Raw genomic sequence first — 27,636 nt, forward strand, 5'->3', positions numbered from 1 at the left:
GTTTCCCAAACAGAAATCATCATCCATCTCGAAGTACGATCCAGAGAATTGAACAGCGAGAGAGGCGAGGACCTCAAAGATCACGACAACGTCATAGAGTAATGACTATCGAGCGAAATGATCCACGAGTATTGGTGGTGCTTGCTATGATTTATTTAGATCCTCATATTTCAATTCGACAAATAGAAGTACGATCTGGCATCCCAAGAGAAACAGTGAGAAGAATAACAAGACTCCATCGTTACCATCCATATCATATTACTTTGACCCAAGAGATAACAGAACGTGATTTTGAAAGAAGGTTACGATTTTGCCAATGGGCACAGGAAAGATTGCAAAACGATCCACATTTTTTCAGGTACGTCATGTTTTCCGATGAAGCCACTTTCCATAATACAGGTCAACTAAACCGACACAATTCCCACTATTGGTCCATTGAAAATCCTCATTGGACCCGTGCAGTCGATCACCAACATCAATGGAGTCTTGTAGTATGGTGTGGTATTGTTAATGGCTATCTAATTGGGCCTTACTTTTTTGACGGTAATGTTAACAGAGATAGATACCTCCATTTTCTGACAAATGAATTACCAAATCTGTTAGAAGATGTTAATATACAAACCAGAATGCGTATGTGGCTTCAACATGATGGTGCACCTGCGCATAGAAGTTTAGATGTTCAAGATTTTTTAAATCAAACATACCGTAATAGATGGATAGGTATTGGACGTGGTGAAGATCATGTTGAGTGGCCTCCACGATCCCCAGATCTCACGAGCCCAGATTTTTATTTATGGGGCTTTTTGAAAAACAGCGTGTATGCGGACGCCCCTACTACTAGAGAAAATATGATGCAAAGAATCATTAATACTTGCAGAGGCATACCAAGGCATGTGCTTCTGTCGACTGTTGGAAGCTTTGAGCGAAGAATTCAACTATGTATTAGACATCATGGAGGGATTTTTGAACACTTAATTAGGTAAAGCTTAAACTCTATTTATAAAGTGATTTTTTCATGGTCTTGCCTTCATCTGCCGGTGTCTTCACGTCTTGCCTTCATCGGCCGGGCTATGATTCTTGCCTTAATCGGCCGGTGTCTTCACGTCTTGCCTTCATCGGCCGGATCAAAATGGGACCTGAAAATCCACCCTGCTACGTCCTCGTCGTGGGTCCTGGACATCAAGTTTTATAATGATGACAAAACGCAGGAAATGGTACGCTAAATGATTAAAATCTTTTCTTCTATTTTAAATTTACTACTTCGTTTAAAGTGCAACATTTTACACGCTTTCAGGATCCGGAGTCGAAAAAGTGGGTGCTGTTTGAAAAAAAATAATTTGACCTTGAAATGACCTTGTAGGACTGGCTCAAATTCGAGGTCACAATTCTCCCCCCCCCCCCCCCCCCCCCCTATACAACAACTTTGGTCTCTACCACTTTTTTTTAATTTGGCGTTGCTAGAGGAATTACGTAGGCGGGGTTTCATTCTGGCTGCAGGACATTGAGATGACCTTCAGTGCAGCAACCGAACATACCATTCTGAACGTAAAATTTACCGCTCTTTCCATTCCCGCAATAAAAGAATGGGGTTCCTATTTAAAAATCCAAAGTTGACCTTCAAATGACCTTGAAAAACGCGTTCAAGGTCAAATCCAAGGTCACCATCGGGTTGTCCCCTCGATATCCTACAACTTTGGTCTCTACCAATTTTTTTAATTTGGCGTTGCTAGAGGAATTACGTAGGCGGGGTTTCATTCTGGCTGCATGACCTTGCGATGACCTTCAGTGCCGCAACCGAACATACCATTCTGAACGTAAAATTTACCGCTATTTCCATTCCCGCAATAAAAGAATGGGATTCCTATTTAAAAATCCAAAGTTGACCTTCAAATGACCTTGAAAAACGCGTTCAAAGTCAAATCCAAGGTCACCATCGGGTTGTCCCCTCGATATCCTACAACTTTGGTCTCTACCAATTTTTTTAATTTGGCGTTGCTAGAGGAATTACGTAGGCGGGGTTTCATTCTGGCTGCATGACCTTGCGATGACCTTCAGTGCCGCAACCGAACATACCATTCTGAACGTAAAATTTACCGCTATTTCCATTCCCGCAATAAAAGAATGGGATTCCTATTTAAAAATCCAAAGTTGACCTTCAAATGACCTTGAAAAACGCGTTCAAAGTCAAATCCAAGGTCACCATCGGGTTGTCCCCTCGATATCCTACAACTTTGGTCTCTACCATTTTTTCGATTGTGGCTGTCCCTGACGAGTTATGAGCGGTGCCCGTTTAAATTGGGTCACCCTGTATATACCGTTTTGGCAAAAATGAAAATTTTCATATATATATATATATATATATATATATATATATATATATATATATATATATATATATATATATATATATATATGTATATATATGTATATATATATATATATACACACCCACACACACGCACGCACACACACACTAGGGGGCTTTTCCTCCCTGCTCGCTTCGCTCGTCACCCCCATATGTATATTCTGATTCATAGTTTTGACAAAATAAATATATTATATTTTTTCCTCACCGCCATTAAAGGGACACAACACTTCCAAATCCTAAAAGAAAGAATTATGAGTAAAAATGACAAAATTAAAGTAAATTATTTAAAATTTTTTTTTAGTGACATTTATATAAATACCTTTAACTTTACCATGCCAAAGCCTTAATTATCCCTGCTGACTCATTGTGGCACACGGTACAATGTTTTCTGAATTTTTTCACTGTCCGTAGGATTTCAATTGTGCAAATAGTTTTTTTGGGCTCAGATTCCAGGAGGATACTTTTTACACCTGTAGTTTTGATATAAATGCAGGGATTTTAAATGGAAAGTTTAGAAAATGTTTTAGACCTAAAAAGATGGCATAATAAGCGAAAAAAAAAGAAAAAATTCAGTATTTTTATCGCCAAACCATTTCTAAGCATTCAAATCAAAATATCTAAAAAAATTTCAAATGATTTACTGTTAGTTTGTCATTTTCATTCATAATTCTTTTTTTCAGAATTTAAAGATGTGTCCCTTTAAGGTAAGAAGAAAAGTGTTTTTTTTTCGTTATTAAATTAAATGTTTTCGTTATTAAACTTTCCAATGATTATTTGTTTATACAATATTATTTGTTATACAATATATTGAAATCATTATTATTCTTATGTAAGTCTTGTTTACATTTTTGTTTACACTTATTTAAGTTTATATTTAATGTTTTTAGAACTTAGAAGAATATAATGATTCGTCGTTAATTGTGTAATCCTAATGATTAAGTTTAGTTACAGAAAAAGTGGTATCCCCTAATGAAAAACTGCTGATGATAATCAGTTGAGAATTAAATGTGATTTTGGCGTAATTTTCAGATGAGAGTCAAGTGAGTCTTATTTGATTTTCACTTGTTTCCTGTATTCTTACCTGTCTCTCATCTGATTCTTATATTCTCATCTGAATATCATCTGAATCTCATCTGATACTCATCTGATTCTCATCTGATTCGTATCTGATTCTCATCTGATTCGTATCTGATTCTCATCTGATCCTCATCTGATTCTCATCTGATTAGCATATTACCGAAGTCAAATGTTAATTTGTTAAATCTCGATTTAGATTTGTATAGTCCAGTTTGAGTGATTGATATCTACTGATCGCACCTCGTATTCGAGTGTAACCAGTAACTCCGCTAAGCTACTTATTGTACGCACTCATTAATATTGTACTGCCTGGCTTATTGCTAAATATTGCAATATGTCTCAGGACGCAACAGCATAATAAGCGGAAAAAAAGATAAAATCCAGTTTTTTCATCGCCAAACATTTTCTACTCATTTAAATTAAAATCCGTGCAATTATACCAAAAATACAAGTGTCCTACTAAAATTTTAGCCCAGAAGAACCACTTATTTACTTGGAATCCTACGGACAGTGAAAAAATTCACAAAACATTGTACAAAACAAGTATTACTAAAAAAATCGCTGCCAATTCTTTGGCACGTAGCTTCCTTCAAGATTATGTTTTGCTTTAATATCAGATTGTTTTTACTACATATATAATTCTTTAACGTTTTTGTACTTTTTGACATTTGTCACGAAAACGCGCGCCATTTGTCAAAGAGAAACACAAACAGAAGGACTTTGGATCTACTTTATAAAAGGACTTGGAATTAAAGCATTCTATATAGTTCATATAATCTTCAATAATCATGATTTTTTAAGAAAAGTTCAACATTTAGTTTTCAAGTTATAATGGTTAGGATAGTTTGGGAAACGCATCTAAAATCACTAGTAATAAAAAAATCGCCATAAAAAAATGCACATGAGTAATTATAAATCTTGTTTTTCACGAATTGGTTTGAAAAAAAAAAAACAGAAAAAACGAGCCTAGGTATAGATTAAAATCCATTAAATAAAAGCTGAGATCTAAGCGATGTAGTTTTCAGTTGTATAGAGTATACAGGGTGAAAAAGCAAAATTTTAAAGCCTTATATCTTTGAAACTAATTGGTTTTATAAACAGCCCAGAAAAAGCGATCAAGGTACTATATAATGCTAACTAAGTCTAAAATTTTAATCTCATTTTGTCCTTTTTACTTCAGTTATCACGTCACGTAGAAAAACGCCTTCTTTCAGTTTTTGATGTCTTTCTCGGGATCTGTCCCATAAAATGACTTTAAATTAATGTGATGTATAGTCCTAATAACCTTCAATAATTATGCATTTTTTAGAAAGGTTCGACATTTAGTTTTCGAGTTAAAACGATTTTTAAAAATTGCGCTTTATGGTGTATAACAAAAGAACGACAAATGATAGTATAAATTTTTGGCAGTAAAAAAATAGGTAGTTCTATTCTCATTCAGGTACATATTAAGCGATTCACTTTTATTAACTTTTCCAAAAAGTTTATTAGAAAAAACTAAAATCTCAAAACTAAAAAACCACGATAGAAAAAAACGGACTGTTTTCCCACTATGTACTAGTAAAAACAAAGAAAATGAAACTTGGTGGGTTGAAATCTACTGAGTAGAAACTGAGATACGGGCGTATACGAACGAATACATACACACATACATCCGTACACCGACCTTTTCTAAAAACACTATTTTTAGACTAAAAATGCATCAAAACACACTTCCTACATGTTTTTACAAACTCCAAAAATTACCATTACAAGGCTTCCTCAGGAAGGAAGCAATATCAAATTATTTACTTCAATTTTGTAATTATTCTTCGTAAATCTTTTTTTTCACCGTCTAAAAGTGTTGTGTTTTCTTAATTTTTTACCCAAGTGGAAATAAAAAATGTAATAAAGTGTAATAAAAGATAAGAAAATGTAACAAATCTTACCATTTTGTAGGTTTTTGTTGGATTTTGGACCATTTTACGTTTTATTACAGTTTGCTACATTTTATTACATTTTGTTACGTTTTATTACAATTTATTACAAATCCATTAATCCAGGATTTCATGGGGGTCTCTTCATTGAAACGACAAATGTAACAATACGTAAAAGAGTATAACAAAATGTAAAAAATTGTCTGTAAGCGTAATATTTTATAAAAAAAATGGCGACTTTTTTATTTTCTTACTTCTGCTTACATCCTTTTACTTTTTCTTACGATTTCTTATGCATTGTTACATTTTAATATAAAATTAAGAATTAAAAAAATATATTGAGTATATTAGGTGGTAAAATAACATATGTAATAAAATGTAAAAAAAGTTAACACATCTGAAAATGTAAGATAGTGTACAAAAACGTATGAGAAAAAAGGTCCTTATTTATTTACATGTTTTATACCCTATGCTGTAAACCTATATAAGTAAATTATCTTATTATTTAAAAAAAAAACTAATCATAAATTATCACAAAATTCATTTACAATGATAATTAATTCTTAATGTTCTTATTATTTTTGTGGAATTCATCTGAATGGAAACAATATTGAATTATCAACTATTATCTTTAAAGTTTTTTTTTTATTGTTTCCTCCTAGAGAAAGCTTTGTGATAGTAAAATTTTGAGATTTATCAAAACTTCTATAAAATACTTTTTGGTATGTTAGAAGTTCAAATCAAGTGTTTTGAGAAAATGTTCGTATTAATGTGTGTGTGTTTTTTTGTTTCTCTCTCGGAGAAAGAGGTATTAGAGACAATCATAGAAAGACCATAGTATGACCTTGTTTATAGGGTCGTCAAGACAGCCCTATCCCCAATGTCAGCCGTGTGTCGAAATTACACCGACCAAACCCATCCCTCTTACGGCCAGGTGAAAAAATACCCAGCCGTAAGAAGAAACGGCCTTTTTGCCTTTATCGACCCTTGGTAAAGGTGCCTAGCTCCATCTTCTATGCCCCTGAACCCCGTGGTACCACCGTTCAGCAATGCTTCGCGGAGGGGCGGAGGGCTTTTGCCCGCTTCTGGTTGATGTGGTCGTCATCACTATAGTCATCCTTAATTTTCTGCGTCGCACACACACATACATACTTAGCCTCCTTGTCTTCTTTTGTCTTTTTCATCTTTTTTGACTTTCTCAAGAATGTCTGCTGCATATTTGCTGACTGCGCACCATCAATCCTCTGAAGTCAGCATGGCCGTCATAATCGACTCTAAGTCCATCGCCCCTTGCCTTGTCACCAGCGTTCCATCTTGTTTGTCATTCAGCTATAGTCTTTTTTCTTGCGGCATCCCAGATTTCTTTCTGGCTTTTGTCATTCGATCGTCTCCTATCTTCGAATACGTCCTGTTTTACCAACGCTAAAAGGTCTATGGGTGGCATGCCTGCTATAATGCAGGCAGCATCGTTTGATACCGAACAGTAAGCAGACGCCACCCTTAGAGCACTTCACCTATACACGGTAGTCAACTTTCCTGCATACGATTTCACCCGCATTGCATCTGCCCATATTGGGGCTCCGTATAGCATAATCAATGAGTTTACACTGGCTAAGAGTAACATCCACTTCTTAGTTGGCCCTCCTACATTTATAATCAATCGTGATAGAGCAGCGCCAACGTTTGCTGCTTTATTACTGACTACTTCTAGATGCTGTTTAAAACTGAGTCTTGCATCGATGGTGATGCCCAAGTATTTGATAGTTGGTTCAGGAACGATCTCATCTCCATCCACCGTCAGGGTGATTTTCTCCGTCTTCTTTCTACTGGAAATGAGAATAACTTCCGTTTTTTGACCGGCTAATTCCAGACCCGTTTCTGTTAGCAATTCGTGTATTATAGACTCTTCAGCTATGTCTGTCACCTCTTCTTTATGTTTTGCTACTACCACTACTGCTATGTCGTCAGTGAATCCCACGACTTTTGCTTCTTCAGGTAATTGTAGCTTTAGTAACCCGTCGTACATGATGTTTCAAGTTGGTGGGCCAAGTACTGACCCTTGGAGGACACGTCCTGTAACTTTATAGTCTTGGTACCGTCCTCGGTGTCATATAATAAGATTCTGTTTTTCAAGTAGTCGGACATAATCCTTCTTATACATAAGGGTACACCCTGCTTCCGTAGTGCCTTGTGTATTTCACTCCATCTGGCTGAATTGAATGCATTTTCGACATCCAATGTAACTATAGCGCAATACTTCTTTTTTTCTCTCTTCCATCTTTTTTCTCTATCGCTGTTTGTGCAGTGTCAATCACTAGACTAACTGCGCCCAGGGTTCAACGCTTCTTTCTGAAGCCATATTGGTGTTCCGCTAATCCACCTTTTTCTTCTATAAAATAATCCATTCTGATGCAGATAATGCGTTCCAGGATCTAGCCAGGGGTATCCAGCATGCAGAGCGGTCTGCATGATGAGGACTACTGGGTGGTTTCTTTTCCTTTGGCAATAGCACTAGTCGCTGTTTCTTCCAGTTTGTGGGGAATGTTCCCTCTTCTAGATATGTATTGTACAAGTCTATGAAGACCTCTGGATAAGCATGAATGACATGCTTTAATGCAATATTTGGAATGCAATCCGGCCCTAGTGCCTTGTTGTTTCCTACCCTTCTGCAGGTGGTTAACAATTCCTCAATCGTGATCGGTGGGATAGCCTCTTCATTTAAACCTCTTTCGATGACACTTGGCTCTTTCAGTTGCCTGGGAAACAGTGTGGTCACTACCCGATGTAATAGTTCCGGGAAGTTTGGTGAAGGCAAGTAGCTTCCTTTAATCTTCTTCATTACTATTTTTTACGGTCGACTCCAAGGGTCTTGTTCGACTCCGTCCTGTAATTCCTTAAGGCACCGTCGTTTGTTTTCGCGGATTTTCTTCTTAAGACTTCTTTTAGCGTCCTTTATTTCTTGTCTGCAGGCATCTACTATTTTCTTGCCTGTACAAGTTTTACAGTATTTCTTTCTCGCCCGTTGTTCTCGTCTTCTAGTCTAGTGGCACTAGCTACGTGCATTTGCAATCTCCTTGTCCCACCGATATACTGGTGGTCGTCTACTGTATTCCACTCTTCAAGGCATAGCAGCGTCACATTGTTGGGTGATGTTTACCGTCACCTGCTCCACCTTGCTGTTTGCAGTTCCAGACCGTTGCATTTCTTCTAGTGCTAACAGGAACATCTCTTTATCGTAATCCTTGGTTTTCCAACTAACTCTATTGGTCGCTGTACTCGCGCTGGGTCCTTGTTTTGATATCCCTTTTTCCATTATTATGGCTTGGTGATCACTATGTGTGTAGTGCTCACTTACTGTCCATGAAGCAACTGAGCCAATAAGGCTGCTGCTAACAAACGTCAGGTCGACAATAGACCCTGCGTCTCCTCTTCTAAATGTGTAGGTGCATCATTGGTTAACTAGGACCAAATCCAGGAGAGCGATTGCTTCTAGGAGTATTCGACCTCTGTGATTAGTCCTTATGCTGCCCCACTTCACAGCCCACGCATTGAAGTCGCCTGCAAATAGTACTGGTTTCCTCCCTACTGCGTCTTGTATGAGCCGATCCAGCAGTTGTTCGAACTGCTCGTTTGGAGCGTTAGTTGAAGCGTAGCAGCTGTAAACAGTGACACCTGCTACCTTAGCCCGTATAAATCCTTTTTCACGGGTATTCATTTTTTCACAGAAAGCAACGTTTCTACATGCCCGGATCGCTGCTTTACCCGTAGTTTCCATTTTCCATAATGGTTCGTCTAGATCCTTATATTGTTCGCACATAATAGCTACGTCTACCTCTTTCTCGCGGACATACTGGTTGAGTAGGTTCTGTGCTGTCTAACAGTGTCTTCTTTTTTCTCAAGAACCAACAAATCTTCATTTTTGTTGGTTCTTGAGTTCTTTTAATGTGTCTAATCTCCCTGATTCTGCAATTGACCTAACCTACTTTAAGCTTTTCCCTTGCGATCGCCTTTTGGGCAATCTGGGCAGGCAGCTGTACGACGTCGGTCTGCGTATCTCCGTAGGTTTTTTGGAGGGTCTTTACGGACGTCTTCTCTACTACTTCCTTCTCTTTTAAAATATCTCTATTCAGGGCTTCTAGAATATTCTTTTTAGAGGTAAGCATGTCAAGGTCTTTTATTTTAAATACCACTTCATGCTAAAGCCTCTTGATTGTGGCTTCTTCTACCAGCACCATGATAACATTCTATATACTCAATTATTTCTGATTATTACGATAAAAATTCTTATGTAAAAAAGAAAATATAAAAAATTATGAGGAAAACTATAAAAAGAGGTATGAGGAGGGGTATGAGAAGGGGGAGAAGGAGAGGAGAGAAGGGGCTGAGACTTACTCATCACGTAAAAAACTATATAAAATAGGAAGATATATATCTACCCATATTATATAATTATTTCGGAATTATCCCCCCGCCCTTTCCCCGCAGCACCCACAGCCCCCCCCCCCCCATCGAATAACGTAAACATCATTCATTTTTACGTTATTTTTCAAACAGCCCCACACCCCATAGCTTCACACCTTTTACCGATATATACAACAGCACTGATAAGTTACGACAATTTGCACAGATACGGAACAGAAAAGTATGATAAGAACTACTTTTTGTATGAATATTAAAAATGTCCCAAGTTTAAGTACTTTAGGCGCATTGATTTATTTTTTTCATTTTCTTGCATAAAAGTATTGTATATAATTTGATCATGTAATGAAACAATAACTGATACACATATGAAGGTAATAATTGTTTCGTAAATTTGTATGTTATTTGTATTTCATCACGAATTATTTCGAAAAATTGAATTCGTGAATGTTATCTTTTTAAATGATCTTTATCATATTCTCTGACTAAATCATTTAAATAACGTTCATAACTTACTTGTTCTAATTCATGTTGTGCCCTTTGATTATTTAATGCTCGCAAAAAGTTTTCATGTGCTTCGTTTTCTATTCAAACTAAAGAATTTTGAATTGGATTCCACTCTATTTCCAAATATTTGTGGATACAGCTATAATATAATTAAATCAAAAATATTTTGTATACTAAATTAAAAAAAAAATTCATGTATATTCGTGAAATTTAAGTATAAACTTATGATGAAAAATTTCATTCCAAACTATGTTTTCGATTTCTACATTTTTTTCATTTTCATTTTAAATAAACAATCGATTAGGATTTTTGCATCTAGATAATGATACATATGAGAAAAAACCCATGAGAAAAAACGGTTTTTAAGTATATTCCTACATTATTTCAACTTTGTCCTCGAGATTTAATAATAGTCATAGCAAACGCTAAGACTAAAGGAAATTGTTTTCTGTATAAAATAATTGGCAATAACGATTAATTTCCGGTATTTAAAGTAATTCTATGTATAAATACTTTATTTCCAATTTTTTTCCTAGTTATAAATTTGGCTTCAATGTTGTACTTAAATAATTAGTAATTTTTAATCGCGTGCCATTACACAAACCGTCTGTTCTGCTTAAGTTTCTTATTAACATATGTTATATTCCGAAATAACCGCGACCACATAGAGATGGTGTGAGTGTGACGGATTCGTGTGAATATTGCGTTGGTAAACCTGAGTGGGTCCGCGAGAGAGACGCGGGCGTGAAGACAGTCAGAATCCGTTGGTCGACGAGTGCGAGCAGACGTGTGGGCAAACGTGCCGCATCGATAGTTTTGCAGAAATTCTGTATTTTTTTAATAGTTCAAATAAAGTGTACTTGTATTCTACTACATATAATAGTTTCGATTGAACATTATTTCTATCGCGAGAATATAGAAGTCGATATTGGACGGAAGAAAGGATTCAGACCCAGTGCCAGAGGAAGGAGCCGAAAAGTTTAAGTCGTGTGAAGATTCTAACCAGAAACAAAGGCGATAGCGTCGATTGAAGTCTGAACGAGATATATCAGTTGTCAAGAGGACGAGTTGGGCCGAGACAGGCTGTATACGGAGATTTGCGATTCGGCGATCGAAGAAAGCGTCGGAGACGCTACGACAAGTACGAAGATTGAGAGAAAGAGGTAGCGGCGGTGTTGCTGAAAATGGCGGACGGCAAGATAACTTCGACAGAGGACCAACACAAAGGAGAGCAGAGCGATTTGGCAAAGCTGATCTCGTCGATGGCGGAAATGATGAAGCAAAATGCTCAGCTCATACAGACGGTAAATCAAAATCAAACCGCAGGTACGTTCCATTAAAACGTTTTACCGGATCTGTCACACAACATTCAAAACTTTGATGGGCTCTTCGGTGCATCAAGCGCGAAGATATGCTTTAAAGCAACTCGAATCGACAGCCACGTTGCATGGGTGGACTGAGGCTGTGGCTTTTAAAACGGCACGTAGCCACTTAGATAAAGCAGCCAGAAACTGGTATTATGCTCATATAAATACTATAGTACATTGGTAAAGTTTCAGAAAGGCATTCTACGGTACGTTTCTAACGGAGAAAACACTGACCGAGCGATGGCAAGACATGCTGAAACGCAGCCAAGAACCGAGCGAGGACTCGCGAGAATATTTCTCCGACAAGCTGCGCTTGTGTAAAGCGCTCAACTTCAGCTTCGAGGAAACCAATACTCAGATTGCCGTGCGGCTGTGGTCTAGGGAGGCCAGTGCATTTGTCCTGAGTAAAACCCATTTCGACGAAGATGATCTACTGCGGAGCATCATAGCGTTCGGAGCGCTTGAGATGGCTTAAAAGCAGCGCATCTCAGCGAAGGCAGAGACATTTAGGACAACTACAAATGTACAACGAAAGGCATCGAGCGACGGCAAATCCACAGCGGCGCAGAACACCACCCGAGGACAAGATCAACATCGGGCCAACGGTACGTTTGACGGCAGCAACAAGCAACGTAGCAGCGAACAACAGCGACGTGACAGCGACACTACAGTGGGCGGTTCGGGTGTAGAATGTTATCGTAATCATGGGCGGGGGCACATAGCCAAAAATTGTACGGTGCAACGCAATAAAGAATGTTTTAACTGTAACAAAACCGGCAATTATTCTAAGGAATGTACTAAACCGAAAAAGATGCGAGACGCGGAGGTAAAATTAGTTGACACGTTGATGGCAAAGAAGGCCTCTAAATACGTTAAGAAAGTGCAGATCGACAATGTAGAAATTGACGCAATTATCAATCCAGGTAGCTCAGACTGTACAGTAAAGGCTTCGGTCGTGCAAGAAAATGGATTGAAATTTATTAGTGCCTCGAATACATTAGTCGGAATTGGCAAGCCAGAAAATCAAGTGGGATCTTTATTGAAACTGTCACTGTAGATGAATGTACCGCTAAAGAGATTAGCTTCCATGTAGCACCTGACGATGCCTTGCCATACGACTCTCTCTCTCTCTCTCTCTCTCTCTCTCTCTCTGGTGAGTTGCTTTGACAGCTTTTCATTCTGCTCCTACTTTCGCACTGCTTTTCTGCCGCTTCTTGGCTTCGGGCCCTCTTTTGTTGTAGATTGTTGCACGCTCTTTTTTGCAACCTTTACGACGACATATAAATCGCTGAAGGTTGCAATTTATTTTCAACATCTTTTCTGCACAAACTTTCTGCACGGCTTCTAACCTCAAAATCTACTCGGCTCGGCTTGGCTTGGTTTCCCGCTCGGACGGCGTCTCTCTCCGCTCCTAATCAACATCGAGGAGACATCTACCGCATCGAGGGAGAACTTCTAAGGCGTCTGCACATTGTTTGAGGTCGGTGCTTTCTCGCTCTTTACACTAACGCTCCATCTAGCCGTAAGAGTTATAACACCGACTCTACCACTCCGTCGATAACTTAACATCACATCACGAATTTCTGCTCTACCGACTGCCAGTAAGTTATCGACGAAAATGAGTGAAAACGTCGAAAAGAGCGGGGAAGTGCCTTTTCGGCAATGCGGCAGCTGTAAACAGCCTATTCAGCACAAGGAGCCGAAAAGGTGTGCTTTTTGCAAGCTCCATTACCACGTCAAATGTCTGAACACCATCAACATCAAGACAGTCGTGATAAACGATAGGCAGTTTATAGCCTGTCCTCCCTGTGCGGACGCCAAGGGTGCCAAAGCGGGGCCCAGGTCAACATCGGCGGCGGGGGTGACTGCGACAACAGCGGCTAAGACCACCCCAAAACAACCGGGGATGAAGAAGACGAGATCGGCACCACCATCAGCCAACACTTCACGAAGTACTTCACCAACTCGCTCACCACCAACTATCGAAGCTGCATTGAAGGACATTCGTGAAGCTCTCAATGACATCCGCAATGCTCATGCGGAAGCCATCCAGACACAAAACATCGTGTCGGAGAGGATCTCGAGAATTGAGCAACGTCTTAGCCCGCTGGAGAAGCGCCTAAAGGCCCTCGATGAGCTGCCTGCACTCAAGACTCGCATACTTAATGCTGAGTCCACCATCACCGAGTTGCAGGCGCAAGTCCAAGATCTCTCATCGAGGAGCCCAGCATTGCAGCAGGACAACAACAACAACAGCAACAACAGCAGCAGCGCTGCGGAAATTAGCAGCCTCCGCAGTGAGCTGGCTGAGGTCAAACGACGGCAGGAGCAGACCTCAAATAGTGTTGTTGTTATCACGGGCTTGCACTACACCCGTGAGACCTCGCTGCATCTTCTCGCGTTTGCAGTCATAAACGCACTTGACCCTACGGTCCTGCGGAGAGATATTGCATCCGTCAGGGTCATGGGTAGGCTCGATGTACCCGGGAACACCGCCAGGAGTGACGGCAGATTGCCACCACTGGCCGTCACCCTCTCGTCGAGTGCACTAGCACGAGCAATCGTCGTTGCCAAAGCTCGTAAACGCAAGCTCCACACCAACGAGTTGGACGCAACCGTGATGGAGGAGGCCAAAGCTCTGAGCCCTGCCCACCAAGAGCTCATAAACATCAATGAGCTACTCCCCACCGACGTCCACAAGCTGCGTTCACGGGCTAGGCTGGAAGCCAAGAGGAGGCAGGGCTGCCGAACGTTCGTCAGGGACGGGAGACTGTTCGTCCGCTGCAACGATGACAACGAGCGTGCCACCGTCATTACCACCGACGCCGAGCTGGATAACTTTTTAGCTCGGATCCCGCTCGCCGTAAACATCACTCCACAATGAAGCTGCCACACATACATTTCATCCCACCACGTCCGCCATCAAGCTCATCCGCCGTGTCTTCATCGGGTTCTAAGGTATCTCTGTCTGAAGGTCTAAGGGTCTGTCATTTTAATGCGAACTCTCTCACGGGTCACATTGAGGTGATCAGGCTCTTTTTATCCACTCGCTCTTTATTCCACGTAATAGCTGTTACTGAGACCTGGCTAAGCGAGAAGGTGACATCCAGCCCTTCGCTGGATGATTACCTGCTCTACAGACGAGACAGAAACAGAAACGGTGGAGGTGTGGCCCTCTATATACACAAATCTCTGACGGTTAGTGTTATTTCAACATCCGACGGTGAATGGTCCGGCAAGCCAGGCAAGCCTGAATACCTCTTTTGTGAGATATCGGCCAAGGGAGTTTCTACCATCTTCGTGGGGGTTGTGTATCGTCCACCTCATGCTCCTTTTTTCCAAGGCTCTAACTTTATTAACGAACTAACAACTCACATGCACAACTACTCCACGAAGGTTATAATGGGGGACTTTAACTCTGACCAACTATCCTCATCTGAAGATGCCAATTTCATCAGGGCCTTTATTGATGAGAACTCCCTTTCGTCCGTTCCCTATGGTGCCACACACCATAAACAGGGTTCTGACACCTGGCTTGATCTGTGCCTAATCGACGAGCAGGATCGCCTGCAGTCATACTGGAAGACAGACGCACCTTTCATCAACGGACACGACCTTATCACGGCCACTCTCGACGTACAGATTCCACGCTACGTACCAAATACATACTCATACAGAAACTTTAAAGGAATCAGCGCTGAGAAGCTGAGAGACTTTCTTAGCGAATGTGACTGGTCATCTCTCACCACCTCATCACTTGACGACTGCATATCTTTACTCAACGCTAACCTCACTAACGCCATCAACCACCTCGCTCCATTGCGGACTGTGACTCCAGGACGACAACGTCACCCGTGGTACACTGCGGCTCTTCGTGGCCTTGTATCCGAGAGCAATAGACTTTACAGGCGTTTCAGGGACTCCAGGCTCGAATCAGATCGACGCGTTTACAGATTAGCTAGAGACTATGCTCACAAACAAGTCGAGGAGGCCAGGCTGAATTATTACTATTCACGCCTGTCCACCTTGACTGATATTGCTGAGATCTGGAAAGAGCTGGAGAAACTTGGAATTTCTGCCACCAAGGCCCCCTTACCATCTAGATTCACCACAGATGAACTCAACACGCATTTCAGCGCGATCTCAAATGATCCGCTGGCTTCTGCTGTTGAGAATTATCTTGTTACCCTGGAAAGTTTTGACCTCCCGGAACATTTCGAATTCAAACCTATAACGGAATCGAACGTGTTGGCTGCGGTGTCGCACTTTGACACTCAGGCCAGGGGGAGCGACGGCATCCCACAGGTTGTCATCTCAAAAGCTTTGCCGGTTCTTGCTCCCTTACTAAGTCATATTTTCAACCTGTCCCTTAGCGAACCCTGCTTCCCATCTGCCTGGAAAATGTCACTTGTGCGCGCACTCAACAAAGTCAGCTCACCAACAGCCCTGACTGATTACCGTCCGATTTCACTTCTCTGCTTTCTCTCCAAGGCTCTGGAGTGGCTAGTGCATAGGCAAGTCTCAGAATACCTTGAATCAAGGCTATTACTAGATAACCTTCAAACAGGCTTCCGCACTGGTCACAGCACTCAGTCTGGCCTAATTAAGCTAACTGATGATGCCAGAGCTGGGATAAACAAAAAGAAAGTAACACTACTCCTTCTCTTTGACTTTAGCAAGGCGTTTGACACTGTGTGTCACGTCAGGCTCCTGAGAAAGCTATCCACCTTCGGCTTCTCAAAGCAAGTCATCCGCTGGTTTGCCTCCTACCTCTCTGGTAGAGAGCAGGCCGTCGTTGGTGACAATAACGAACGTTCTTCTCCTCGGCGTCTCAACATCGGCGTTCCGCAGGGGTCCGTTCTGGGTCCACTGCTGTTTGCATTGTACATCAATGACATCGGTTTCTGCCTTGATACCGATGTTTTTCATCTCATCTACGCGGATGACTTGCAAATTTACAGTCAATGCCACCTCGAAGAGCTCGATTCTTTATCAAACAAGATGAGTGCCAATGCTGAGAGGATTACTGGTTGGGCTGCACAGAATAAGCTAAAACTTAATGTTGCTAAAACTAAAGCAATTGTCCTGGGCTCTCCCTACTACATAAACGCATTACCCTCAATAGCTAACACTTTCATTAACATAGGGGGTGCCCAGGTCAGCTTTGAATCTTCCGTGCGTAATCTGGGATTGGTGCTCGACTCTAAGCTTACGTGGAGGGAGCATATTACACAAGTGTGTAAGCGTGCTCACACACTAATGTACAGGCTTTACTTTTTCAGGAAAAGCACCAATCTCAGGTTGCGCAAGCACTTAGTGCAGGCCCTCCTGTTTCCTCTTATAGACTACTGTTCCCTCGTATACTGTGACCTGACGCAGGAACTCGACCTAAAACTTCAGAGGCTCGTGAATACAGGAATTCGGTACATCTATGGTGTAAGAAGAGATGAGCACATTTCCCCATACAGGCGGGAGTTGCAGTGGCTAACCACTGCCGGACGCAGGAAGTATTTCACTGTTTGTTTCCTAAGAAAAATGTTTAACACAGCCGTACCATCATACGTACTGGCATACTTTGACTTCCGCGTGACACTTCGGACTGTTAGGGGGGAGGTGATACCTCTGGATATTCCGACATTCGCGACGGAGACGCTGAGGAACTCGTTTCATATCAGCGCCTCATACCTATGGAACAACCTACCATCTCACATTCGTAACACTACATCTGTCTCAGGTTTCAAGAGACTAGCTAAAGAGCACTTTCTTGAGCTTGAAAACACAAACACTTGAATCGCTTGTACACATTCACTCAAACGCACACACACACACGCCTGTACACACTCACGCAAACGCACACACTCACACACTCTCGCTTGACCCATCTTCACATTATCATACTTTCACAATACACATTTTTGCTGTACTACTATTGCTGCTGTATACAATTTATCGTACAACATATTGTACGTCAAATAAATCTAATCTAATCTAATCTAATCTAATCTCTCTCTCTCTCTCTCTCTCTCTCTCTCTCTCTCTCTCTCTCTCTCTCTCTCTCTCTATCTCTCTCTCTCTCTCTCTCTCTCTCTCCCTCTCTCTAGTAAGTAGTACAGTCGTCTCTTATATCACTCTGTATTACGAAGATCTCACGCGATCTTAGCCGAGTCTCAGCGGCCTCTTTAGACCGTGAAGCCGATGCTGCCCTAGCACCTCTACTCTCTACATCCAATGATGATTTTCTCGCGAATGCTTTTCTACTGGCTCCCTCTAGGGAGCACTCGAGCAAAAGCCTCCTGTTCGGGACCAGCTCTCCTCCTCCAGACCTGAATGTTGGCCAACGTGTCCTGACCTCGGCTCTTACTACGATATTCGACAATGCGGCCCTGATTAGATCGATTGTTCTATCGTCTAAACGCAAGCCCTGGGTATGCCCAGCAATTCGTGCGCTCATGAAGCAACGTGATAAACAGTACAAAACTGCTCTGCAGTCAGCGACCGATGATGACGTTGAGGAATACAAACGCATCTAACAAGTTAGACTCGGCAAAAAACGCATACATCGCGAGCAAACTCGAGAATGCTCGGAATCTGAACGCGCAGTGGCGCGAATTCAGAAACCTTCGTATTACCAACAGCTCGATGCCTTCTCCTCTCACTATTTTCAGCGCCGACTCCCTGAATATCCACTATGCAAATATGGTGAACTAGTGCCCTCCACTTACCGATGCCGACTTGGATGCTGCCTGTATGAGCCTAAATGTCTCGAATGCAACCCTTCAATGGTTTTTTAGCTACTTGGTCGATCGTGTAAAAACAGTGGTTGATGAGGGTGGAAATCTTTCCGATTGGCTGCATGCCTCATCCGGAGTACCTCAGGGAAGCGTCCTGGGCCCACTCTTATTCGCTATCTACATTAAAGACTTGCCACGCGCATTACGTTTTGCTCGACACATGCTGTTTGCGGACGACACGCAGCTTTGCGTGCACTGTCAGCCCAGTGAACTCAAGAAACTAAAAGAAGTTAATGACTATGTTTTGCGAAAAGGTGTATTGTATAAACGCGTCGAAAATGGAAACAAAGAATTGTATGTAGTGCCTGCAGCTATGAGAAATATATTAGTCATTAAAAAACACGATCTTACGAGTCACTTTGGCGTAGATAGAACGGTAGCACTAATTAGAGAATATTATTGTTTTCCTCATATGCGTAGTTACGTAAGGAGACATATTGCGGCATGTATTGAATGCATTTTTGCAAAAAACAAAGTAGGAAAACAGGCAGGCAAACTGCATCCTATCCCTGTGGGGAAACGTCCGTTTAAAATTGTTAATGTAGACCACTTAAGACCATTCATAACGTCAACAAAAAAGAATAATTATATTCTCGCCGCAGTTTGTAACTTGACTAAATTCTGTAAACTCTTCGCAGTTCGTTATGTAAAGGCTTCAACTACAGTAGGTCAGATACAAAAACTAATAGAGCGATTTGGAGCTCCGTTACGATTCATTACCGATGAAGGAACCGCATTCACTTCCGAGAAATTTAAAACACTTGGTTCAGAAAACGGGATAAAGCACATGCTGCATTCGAGTAGACATGCACAGGCGAACGGACAGGTAGAGCGGTTGAACCGAACGATCTTGCTGGCTCTCAAGTCCAATATAGCTAACGTTGAATCGTGGGATAAGGAACTACAACAGTTAGAGCGAGACTTAAACGCATCTATAAGTAAGACTACCGGAAAATTACTGTACTAAATGTTGTATGGGTACATCCCTCGTTTTAAGCCAGGTCTGAGTAGAGAGCTCACGATAAATGCGGAGTCTTATAGAATTCCAGAAGAAGTTAGACGTGAAGCTATTCATAAAATTGAAGTTGAGCAGAAAATGGCGATAGATAGGTATGATAAAGCGCGCATTAAAAATGTTAAATTCGAACTCTGAGATATTGTATTCATGAAAACTAATGCTGTAGCTACGGGAGAGTCCACTTAGCTTCATTCTCGATATAAAGGAGCTTTTGCGATCGTCGACGTATTACCTTCAGATACATATAGTGTACAAAATTTGAATACGGCGAATACATCTAAGTTAGATACGACAGCTTATGTAAGCCAGTTAAAAATTTGGCGAGGCACACCTCTTGAAGACGAAGAGAGCTATGAGAAAGGCGACTTGAATTCGCAAGAAGATGTCATTGAATCCGTAGGACAGGGCAGCAATCCGATTCCAACTGATAGGAAAAATACTGTAAAATTGAAGGTAGACGAAAGTGAACCGATAAGTAAGAATAGCGAAGAAGAGAAATGACCGACGAGAAATCGCCGAGTCCCTAGTAAGCTTAATGATTTTGTAATGTAACAGCGTATAGTTTAAAGGGTGTTCGCTTGGAGGACCGAAATGCAAGGATGGCCAAATATTATATTCCGAAATAACCGCGACCATTTAGAGATGGCGTGAGTGTAACGGACGGTCAGAACCCGTTGGTTAACGATAGCGTACAGACGTGTGGGAAAACGTGCCGTATCGATAGTTTTGCTGAGTGTATCAAACGGGCAAACATTCTTATTGAATTCTGTATTTCCTTAATAGTTCAAATAAAGTGTATTTGTATTCTACTACATCTAGTGATTTCGATTGAACATTATTTCTATCGCGAGAATATAGAACGTGAGAAGTGTAGACTCTAACACATAATAATAGCTTCAATTTTAAATCAAGTTTATGAGGTGGTAATCCTTCACAAATACTACTTAATATTTTGATCGGAAAATTTTCGTAATTGTTATCATCAAATTTATCAACACCTTGATAGGTTGCAGTATCTACACTGTAATAAGTTTTTGTCTCTCCTTCCATTTGATTTAAGATTTTATAATTAATAAGTATATTCATTGTGAGAAGTGAGTATCACACTATTCAATATAAAATCTATGCCGTAACTAAAGGTTTTTGAACATACATCATTCGTTTTCCATACTTCTGGAATTTTTAATTTTTCTATTATTCCTTCTCCTAATTTAATAATAATTTTGCAAATTTTCTATTGAGTGTTACGTACGGGCGGCTGCACAGAGCGAATACTCGTATGCTAGAAATAATTATGTAGTCCGAGTTGATGAGACCTTTTATTTAGCGCAGTTCGCGCACACGATACCGCCCAGGGAAAAGGTAAAGAAGCGCGCGATTTGACCGGTAGCTCGACTGATGGTGTTATAGCTCACGGAATAGCGAAACTCAGATCTACTTCAAATTACGTTAAACTTATTAAGTTACGACACTATGAATTGACATAATAACGATTCATGCGACACTGAGATTAGAGTATGAGTAAAGATAAGGAGAAATTACTTACTTTGAGAGTGCTGGCTTGTTGTTACCGACTCGCTGAACTCGTTCTCGTTCTGGCACTGCACCTCGTCTCAAGGGCGCAGATTTACTCGTGTCGGAGGTGGAAATACGACTTAGTCCGAAAACTAGGGGAACGCTCTGAGTCTAAGTCCAATTATCGAAAAAAAGTTTAAGTTGGGCAGAACTTCGCCCTACCAATAAGAACTCCGGAATCCGAAAGATACTCCTCCTTGCTCTCCATTAGTATTTATAGGAATGAGGGTAATGCATAAGCATAGTGAAGGTTCTAGCCAATCAGGAATTTGGGAGGGTGCGTATCTCAGCGGGGGTGAGCTCTCCTTTATTGATCAGCGCCCCTCAGTACGTTGCCACAGCCTGGCCATCTAGAATGTTTTTTTTTTATTGTAATTTCCCTTATCTTTACATCGATTTCCACTTATTTGGGTTTGGTTGTCAGTGATTTATAGCTTTCTTATTGTCCTGTAATACCGGATTGTCTCCCCCTTGTTTGACGTGGTTTATTCAGGATCGTCGCCCTTTCTTCCGTGGCTGCACGTATTAGCCGCTGGCTGGTCGTGTCGCGTTCTGCGTTGCCGACCTTCGTTGGTTTGCCAGTGCCTGCTATGCCTGACGTTCCGGGTAACAGCTTTAGTTACCGTGGTATGGTTGCTTGTTGGTTCGACGTGATATTAGCGTTTACTTTGACCGGTCAGTCTAGGTAATGGTAAGCTGACGTGACATGAGTAAATGCATGTTGATGTTCAATTTTAAAATATGGAAGTGTAACCAGAGGTATGATGTTTTTATAGTTCCTGCTAATATAATAGTTCTACTAATATTCTTTACAACAGGTAGAATTTGTCAAAAGTCTCATCCTAAAACTATTAATTTATTCCCGGAAGGAATGTTAGTATCACATAGATCACGTAAAGTTAAATTAACTATTTCTAAAGCTTTTTTTAGGAATTATAGAAGCTTTATCCCAAATAATTAAATCTGCTTTCCGTAACTTTTCTCTATCAGATCCAGCAATTTTCATATTTGTCAAATCTAAAGGTGAACGAAAAGTTCTATGACTCAACATTCCTTTCGGGTAATATTGAAGCTATACCAGTCCATGCCATTAATACAATTTTTTTATTATGACAACCTCGTTTTTGAAACTCAACTGTATAAACACAAACTAATACTTCACTAAAAATATTTTTGTGAGTTACATTTTTAATTGTAATTTTGTGTAAAATAGTCTAATGGTGATGTAAGGTATATCAATTAAAAAAATTGAATTTTTTGGAAATCGTTTAAAAATTGATTTTAATTCTTTCCATTCTAGATTGCATGTTACATATTATATGTATGTATCATGTTACAGATTACATATTATAACTCGCAAGTTTCCAGTTATATCTGTTGGAAACCATATAAATTATTGATAGATCGTGGCAGCTACTAATTAGTCGGAAAAGGAAAAATTAAAATTAATTTTGAAAAAAATTCTGAACCATACATTATTTAGAATTATATTTTCCAAAAATTCACATAAAAACTAAAATGGGGAGTTGGCGAGCGAAGCGAGCAGAGGGGCGAAACCCCACTAGTCTGTGTATATATGTATATATATATATATATATATATATATATATATATATATATATATATATATATAATTGTTTTGAGCCAAGGTAAGATTCAGCCCCCTCCCCCTCAGCCCTTCCTTAGCCACCCCTCAGCTCCTCCTTAAAATAACATTAAAGAGTTTTAAAATGACAAGTTACAGTTTCCATTGTTGAATTATTTATATCATTTATACATTTAAAGCTTAACTATTTTTCATTGATCTCGTTACTTTTTAATCCATGGATACAATTATTACATTTGCTACAGTATTTGTTAAGTCACAATTAAATTCGACAAATATAAGAATTATTGTAATGAATATGTATGCAATGCTACGTGATCGTCACCCATAATAATTTTCCGGAATACATCAAACTCGCCTAACCTCTTACTTTATTGAAATATGATTTTTTTAGAGATTTCAGTTCTTTTTAGTAAATTTTTTTTAATATTCACCACCTAGACTTCGTCATAGGCTACTCTATACACCCAGACACCTTCCTCGAATGATTTTTACACCAAGATACCTAAAACCACGGAGCGCACCAGCTCGACCTCGTCATTAGCCACCCTAGACACCTTCCTTGAATGATTTTTACACCTAGATACCTAAAACCATGGAGCGCGCCACCTAGACCTCGTCATCAGCCACCTTGTACACTTAACACTGCTCTTGAATCATTTTTACACCTAGACACCGAAAACCACGCTGCAAACTACCTAGACGTCGTCATTGTCCACTCTGTACCCCTAGACACCTTTCTCAAATAATTTTCACACCTAGACACCTGAAACCAGGGAGCGTACCACCTAAACCTCGTCATTGACTACCCTGTACACCTAGACACCGCGTTCAAATGATTTTTACACCTAGACACCGCCCTCGCATAATTTATTTACCTAGACACCAAAAACTATCTGAACCTTATCATCAGCTAACCTAGTTACTGTTATTGATGCGGAACGCAGAGTATGCACTGGCAACCTCTTAACTCTGAATATCGTAATATATTATTTTGTTAAGAAAGTCATACCAATCTGTATATATCTGTGTGACCAGCTTAACGGTCCTACCACATTTCGGACTGAAGAAGAAAAACGTGATTTTAGCATTTGTGGATTATACACTCACATATTATAAAAATAAACAGCCTTTTCACTAATATTTTTGTTTGAATTCATAGTTTAACTTAGAAAACATTTTAATAAGCCAAAAAAACTTACCAACAATAATGATAAGCATTTTTTTTTTGTATAATGAAAAATCCGAACACCAATATAGAAATAAATAGTTTCACGGGTGCCAAAGCTTCGTCTGCTTCTCAAACTCGTCTTCATGGCGCTGCCGCGCCTTTGAATAGCTGAGGAGCCTATCTATACAATACACGAATGGCTTGCAAAGGCAGGTCTAGGACTGGATAATTTTATGGATAATTTTATTTACTATCAATTTTAAAATATGGAAGTGTAACCGATAGGCCTGTATAAATCTGCAAAAACGAAGTCGCATGTGCTGCTATAAAACCTATTTGACTTACCCGGTAAGCCCAATAACCCGTATATTAATATTATTGCATGTTAATACATTCATAAGTTAATTAAAATAGGCAAAATAGGGGTGCGCTGTATCTAGCGAATAAAGGCGTATGAGATCAAACTAAAAGTGGCTTTTGTCATTATACGGTTAGTTGAGACTCCTCCAAAAGTTTCATGAAAATCCATGAACCAGAGTATGGTAATCCTTTTTGTGAGTTGCAAAAAAGATAGGATTCCAGTAGTAAGGGGCCATGGACACATCGCCTCATACCAAGAATAGAAGACTGGATGCAAAGAAGACATGGGAAAGTCAATCACTACCTCATACAGATCTTGATGGAGCACGGATGCTTTCAGGCATACCTACACAGATTTAAAATAAAGGACCGTCTAAACTACCTGGTCTGGAAAAGACAAGGTGAAACAGCTGAGTAAAATGTTGCTAGATGAAGGTCACTAAGTCGTAAATTCGAAACGGTCCTTGGACCGATACAGAGAAACGTGGGTAAACTGAGTTGATCCTAGACTCTCTCACTTGATGCAGAGGAACGTAAGTGTCGGAGTTGAACAATGCTGTAGAAAGCAGATGGCTGGACGAAGCAATGAAGAAGATGACTTTGATCCTGAACCTCTAATCACCTGCGTGCATGAGGAATGCATAGAATTATCAAACTTTCAAGGAGAAGCCAACTAGACTAGTTAACGGGCCCAACGAAAGTATTGTTTAACGATGGTGCCTATGGGGATCTGGTGTCGGAGAGCCACTTTCGCAGAGCTTCCTTTGCCTAAATAAAAACGCCACATAAAAAAGAAACACACGCACACATACACGCACGCGTGTACGCATACATACACAACCAGGTATTCGTAATCTTGTTTTTTTATTGTAAAATTGTACATGTATCATATAACTGTTAATTTACTATTCTATTTTCAAACTTTTACTTTTGCAAAATTCATATTTTACAAAACTTTTATATATTCATATGAGACTGAATAATAAATGCTCAAAGTATTAAATATTTACGAATAAAATACAAGCTAATTTATTCAGATTCATATGAGGTTTTGTATTATATTGGATATATCTTATGATTTTGAAATTATAAGTACAAAAAAGAAATATATTAAAATGGAAATTTATTGGGAAAACCATATCTTTGTTTACAAAAAATGTTACAAAAAAATGTTATAAAAAAGGAAATTCATCTTAAGCAATTTTTATGTACTCATATAATTTTGAATAAAAGTGATGAAAGTATCAAATCTTTACAAATAAAATATAAAACAATCATATTCAAATTTCTGTAAGATAATTATTATAAATTTAAAGTTTTAAATCAAATAAAATTAAACAACATTATTGTAAACACAGAAAAACCGCTGTTAATTCTTTGGCATGTAGCTTCCTCTAACAAAATTTATACTTCAAATAGATAAAATATTGTTCAAATATACAGTATATTATTAATTTTCAAAATACTTTTAATTTTAATTATTTTACATAAGGAGCACCCGTCACAATATCAAATCATATAATTTTCATGGAAAAATTTAAACCTCAATACCAAGGGGCATGGTGGCACCGCCATGCCAAGTATAAGTTTTATACACTGTGCCGTCGGGAGCACGCCGCGACCTATTATACTTTGAATTTGCTAAATAACCTATTAACGTTTTACGAATTCTGTATATATTTTATTCGATCTCCTGTTGATTTTCATGTATGAGTATACAATTTCAAAGATTTTAAGATCTTCCTAATTAACATAATATTTTGTTGAAAAAATTGGCCGTTTGTAAAATAATTAAGTTTGAAAATTAATTTTACGAAAAAAATTAAGTTTTCGCCTCTCCGATTCTCTTTTTTTTTTGTTCTCAGTCAGTCATAGCTATAGATATACGTACATACGATTCTTTAATTATTACAAAGGATACTTGATAGACATTATAAACATAATAATCCGGACGGCATTTTCCCGGCTCTGCTGCAACAGGGCATGGACGTATTAGTCTCAGCCTTGGAGAAATTGTACCGAACTTGTCTGGCACTAGGATATGTGCTGGAAGAATGGGGTCAGGCAAGGGTGGCTTTTCTGCCCAAACCAGGTAAGACACAACACACGAACGCAATGGACTTCGGGCCAATCAGCATGACCTCGTTTTTACTCAAAACCCCGAAATGGCTTGACAGATACATCAAGGAGTCATCACTGGTAGAAGCGCCGCTGCACAGCAAGCAGCATGCCTACCAGACAAGGAAGTCGGTGGACACAGCGCTAGTGGACGCAGTTAGCTTCATTCAAAAGGGCATGAAGAACAAGGGTTTGGTATTCATTCATCAAATTGCTGTCATTCCTAGCAATCGAGGAGGCATTTAATTACACGACCAGCGAGGCGATTTCGGCAGGCATGGAGGATATGAAACGAAAAGCGTGACATCTTGCATTATGTCGCTTTCAAACAAACACCTGATTATGGCCAAAAAACATAGAAAAAGGTTCACAAAAAAAAACAAAAAAAGTCGGTAAATATTAAACAAAAAAAGTCCAGTTTTGTTACTTGGGGGTTTCTGGGGTCGGTAACCACAAATATTGCGACGGCAACGCTCTCCATAGTACCTGGTGCTTAGGGTGGACAGTATCAATGTCGTCTTTTGGATTTTTGTTGGAATTTGAAACATAATTAGTTGAAACTCATTACTCGGGGGTTTTTGAGGTCGCTAATTACGAATACAGCGACAACAAGGGCGTCCGAGGTACCTAGTATTTCATTTTCCAAATTCCCACAAAACTCTAGGAGGTGACGTTGATACTGTCCATACTAAGCACCACAAACCTCAGGGAGCGTTGCCATCACGATATACGTGTTCTGCAGCCGCAAAAACCCCAAGTAACAAAACTAGATTTATATATTGGCTCTTTGCAATGCACTTTATATGGGTTATGATCACATTAGAAGCGCGCATTTGCTTATTTTAAGTTTAGAATTGGTTAAAAAAAGGTTAGTTTTAACGAAAGAAATAACCTTATTTTTATTAAGCAAATCAATGCCTAAGCTTATTCTTCTACCAGGGTAATGAATTACTTATATTATTTATACATCTATTTTTTCAACACTACCTGTGAACTAAATATAAAGGCCCATGTTTGCTTCCTCCTAAGAGGAAGCTTTGTAATAGTACAATTTTCAGTTTCACTGAAACTTAGAAACGCAAACGTAGAAACGCATTTGAAGGTGTTTGGAGTACGAATCATGCGCTTTTAGAAAATGTCCGTGCGGATGGCTGTGTGTATGTATGTATGTATACCTTCATAATTCTGGAACCAGAGTATCGATCGTAATAAAATTTGGCATGCATATATATTTTCTGATTCTGAATACGGAAAAATTTTCAGGAAAAATAATTTTTTTCATGATTCTGACTATTTTATGGCCATATTGTAGCCATTTTTTGATATTTAAAAATATTTTTTTA

The 27,636-nt window shown here is 39.6% G+C and overlaps 1 protein-coding gene across 41 annotated transcripts in view; it reads left to right on the forward strand.

The window, feature by feature from the left end:
• LOC100117118 (leucine-rich repeat-containing G-protein coupled receptor 4) overlaps window positions 1–27,636 on the forward strand; it is a 722,517-nt gene that overhangs the window by 323,948 nt on the left and 370,933 nt on the right. The gene's annotated exons all lie outside the window — the stretch shown is intronic.

Source organism: Nasonia vitripennis (assembly GCF_009193385.2).
Source record: "Nasonia vitripennis strain AsymCx chromosome 2 unlocalized genomic scaffold, Nvit_psr_1.1 chr2_random0006, whole genome shotgun sequence".
NCBI classification, from domain to species: domain Eukaryota; kingdom Metazoa; phylum Arthropoda; class Insecta; order Hymenoptera; family Pteromalidae; genus Nasonia; species Nasonia vitripennis.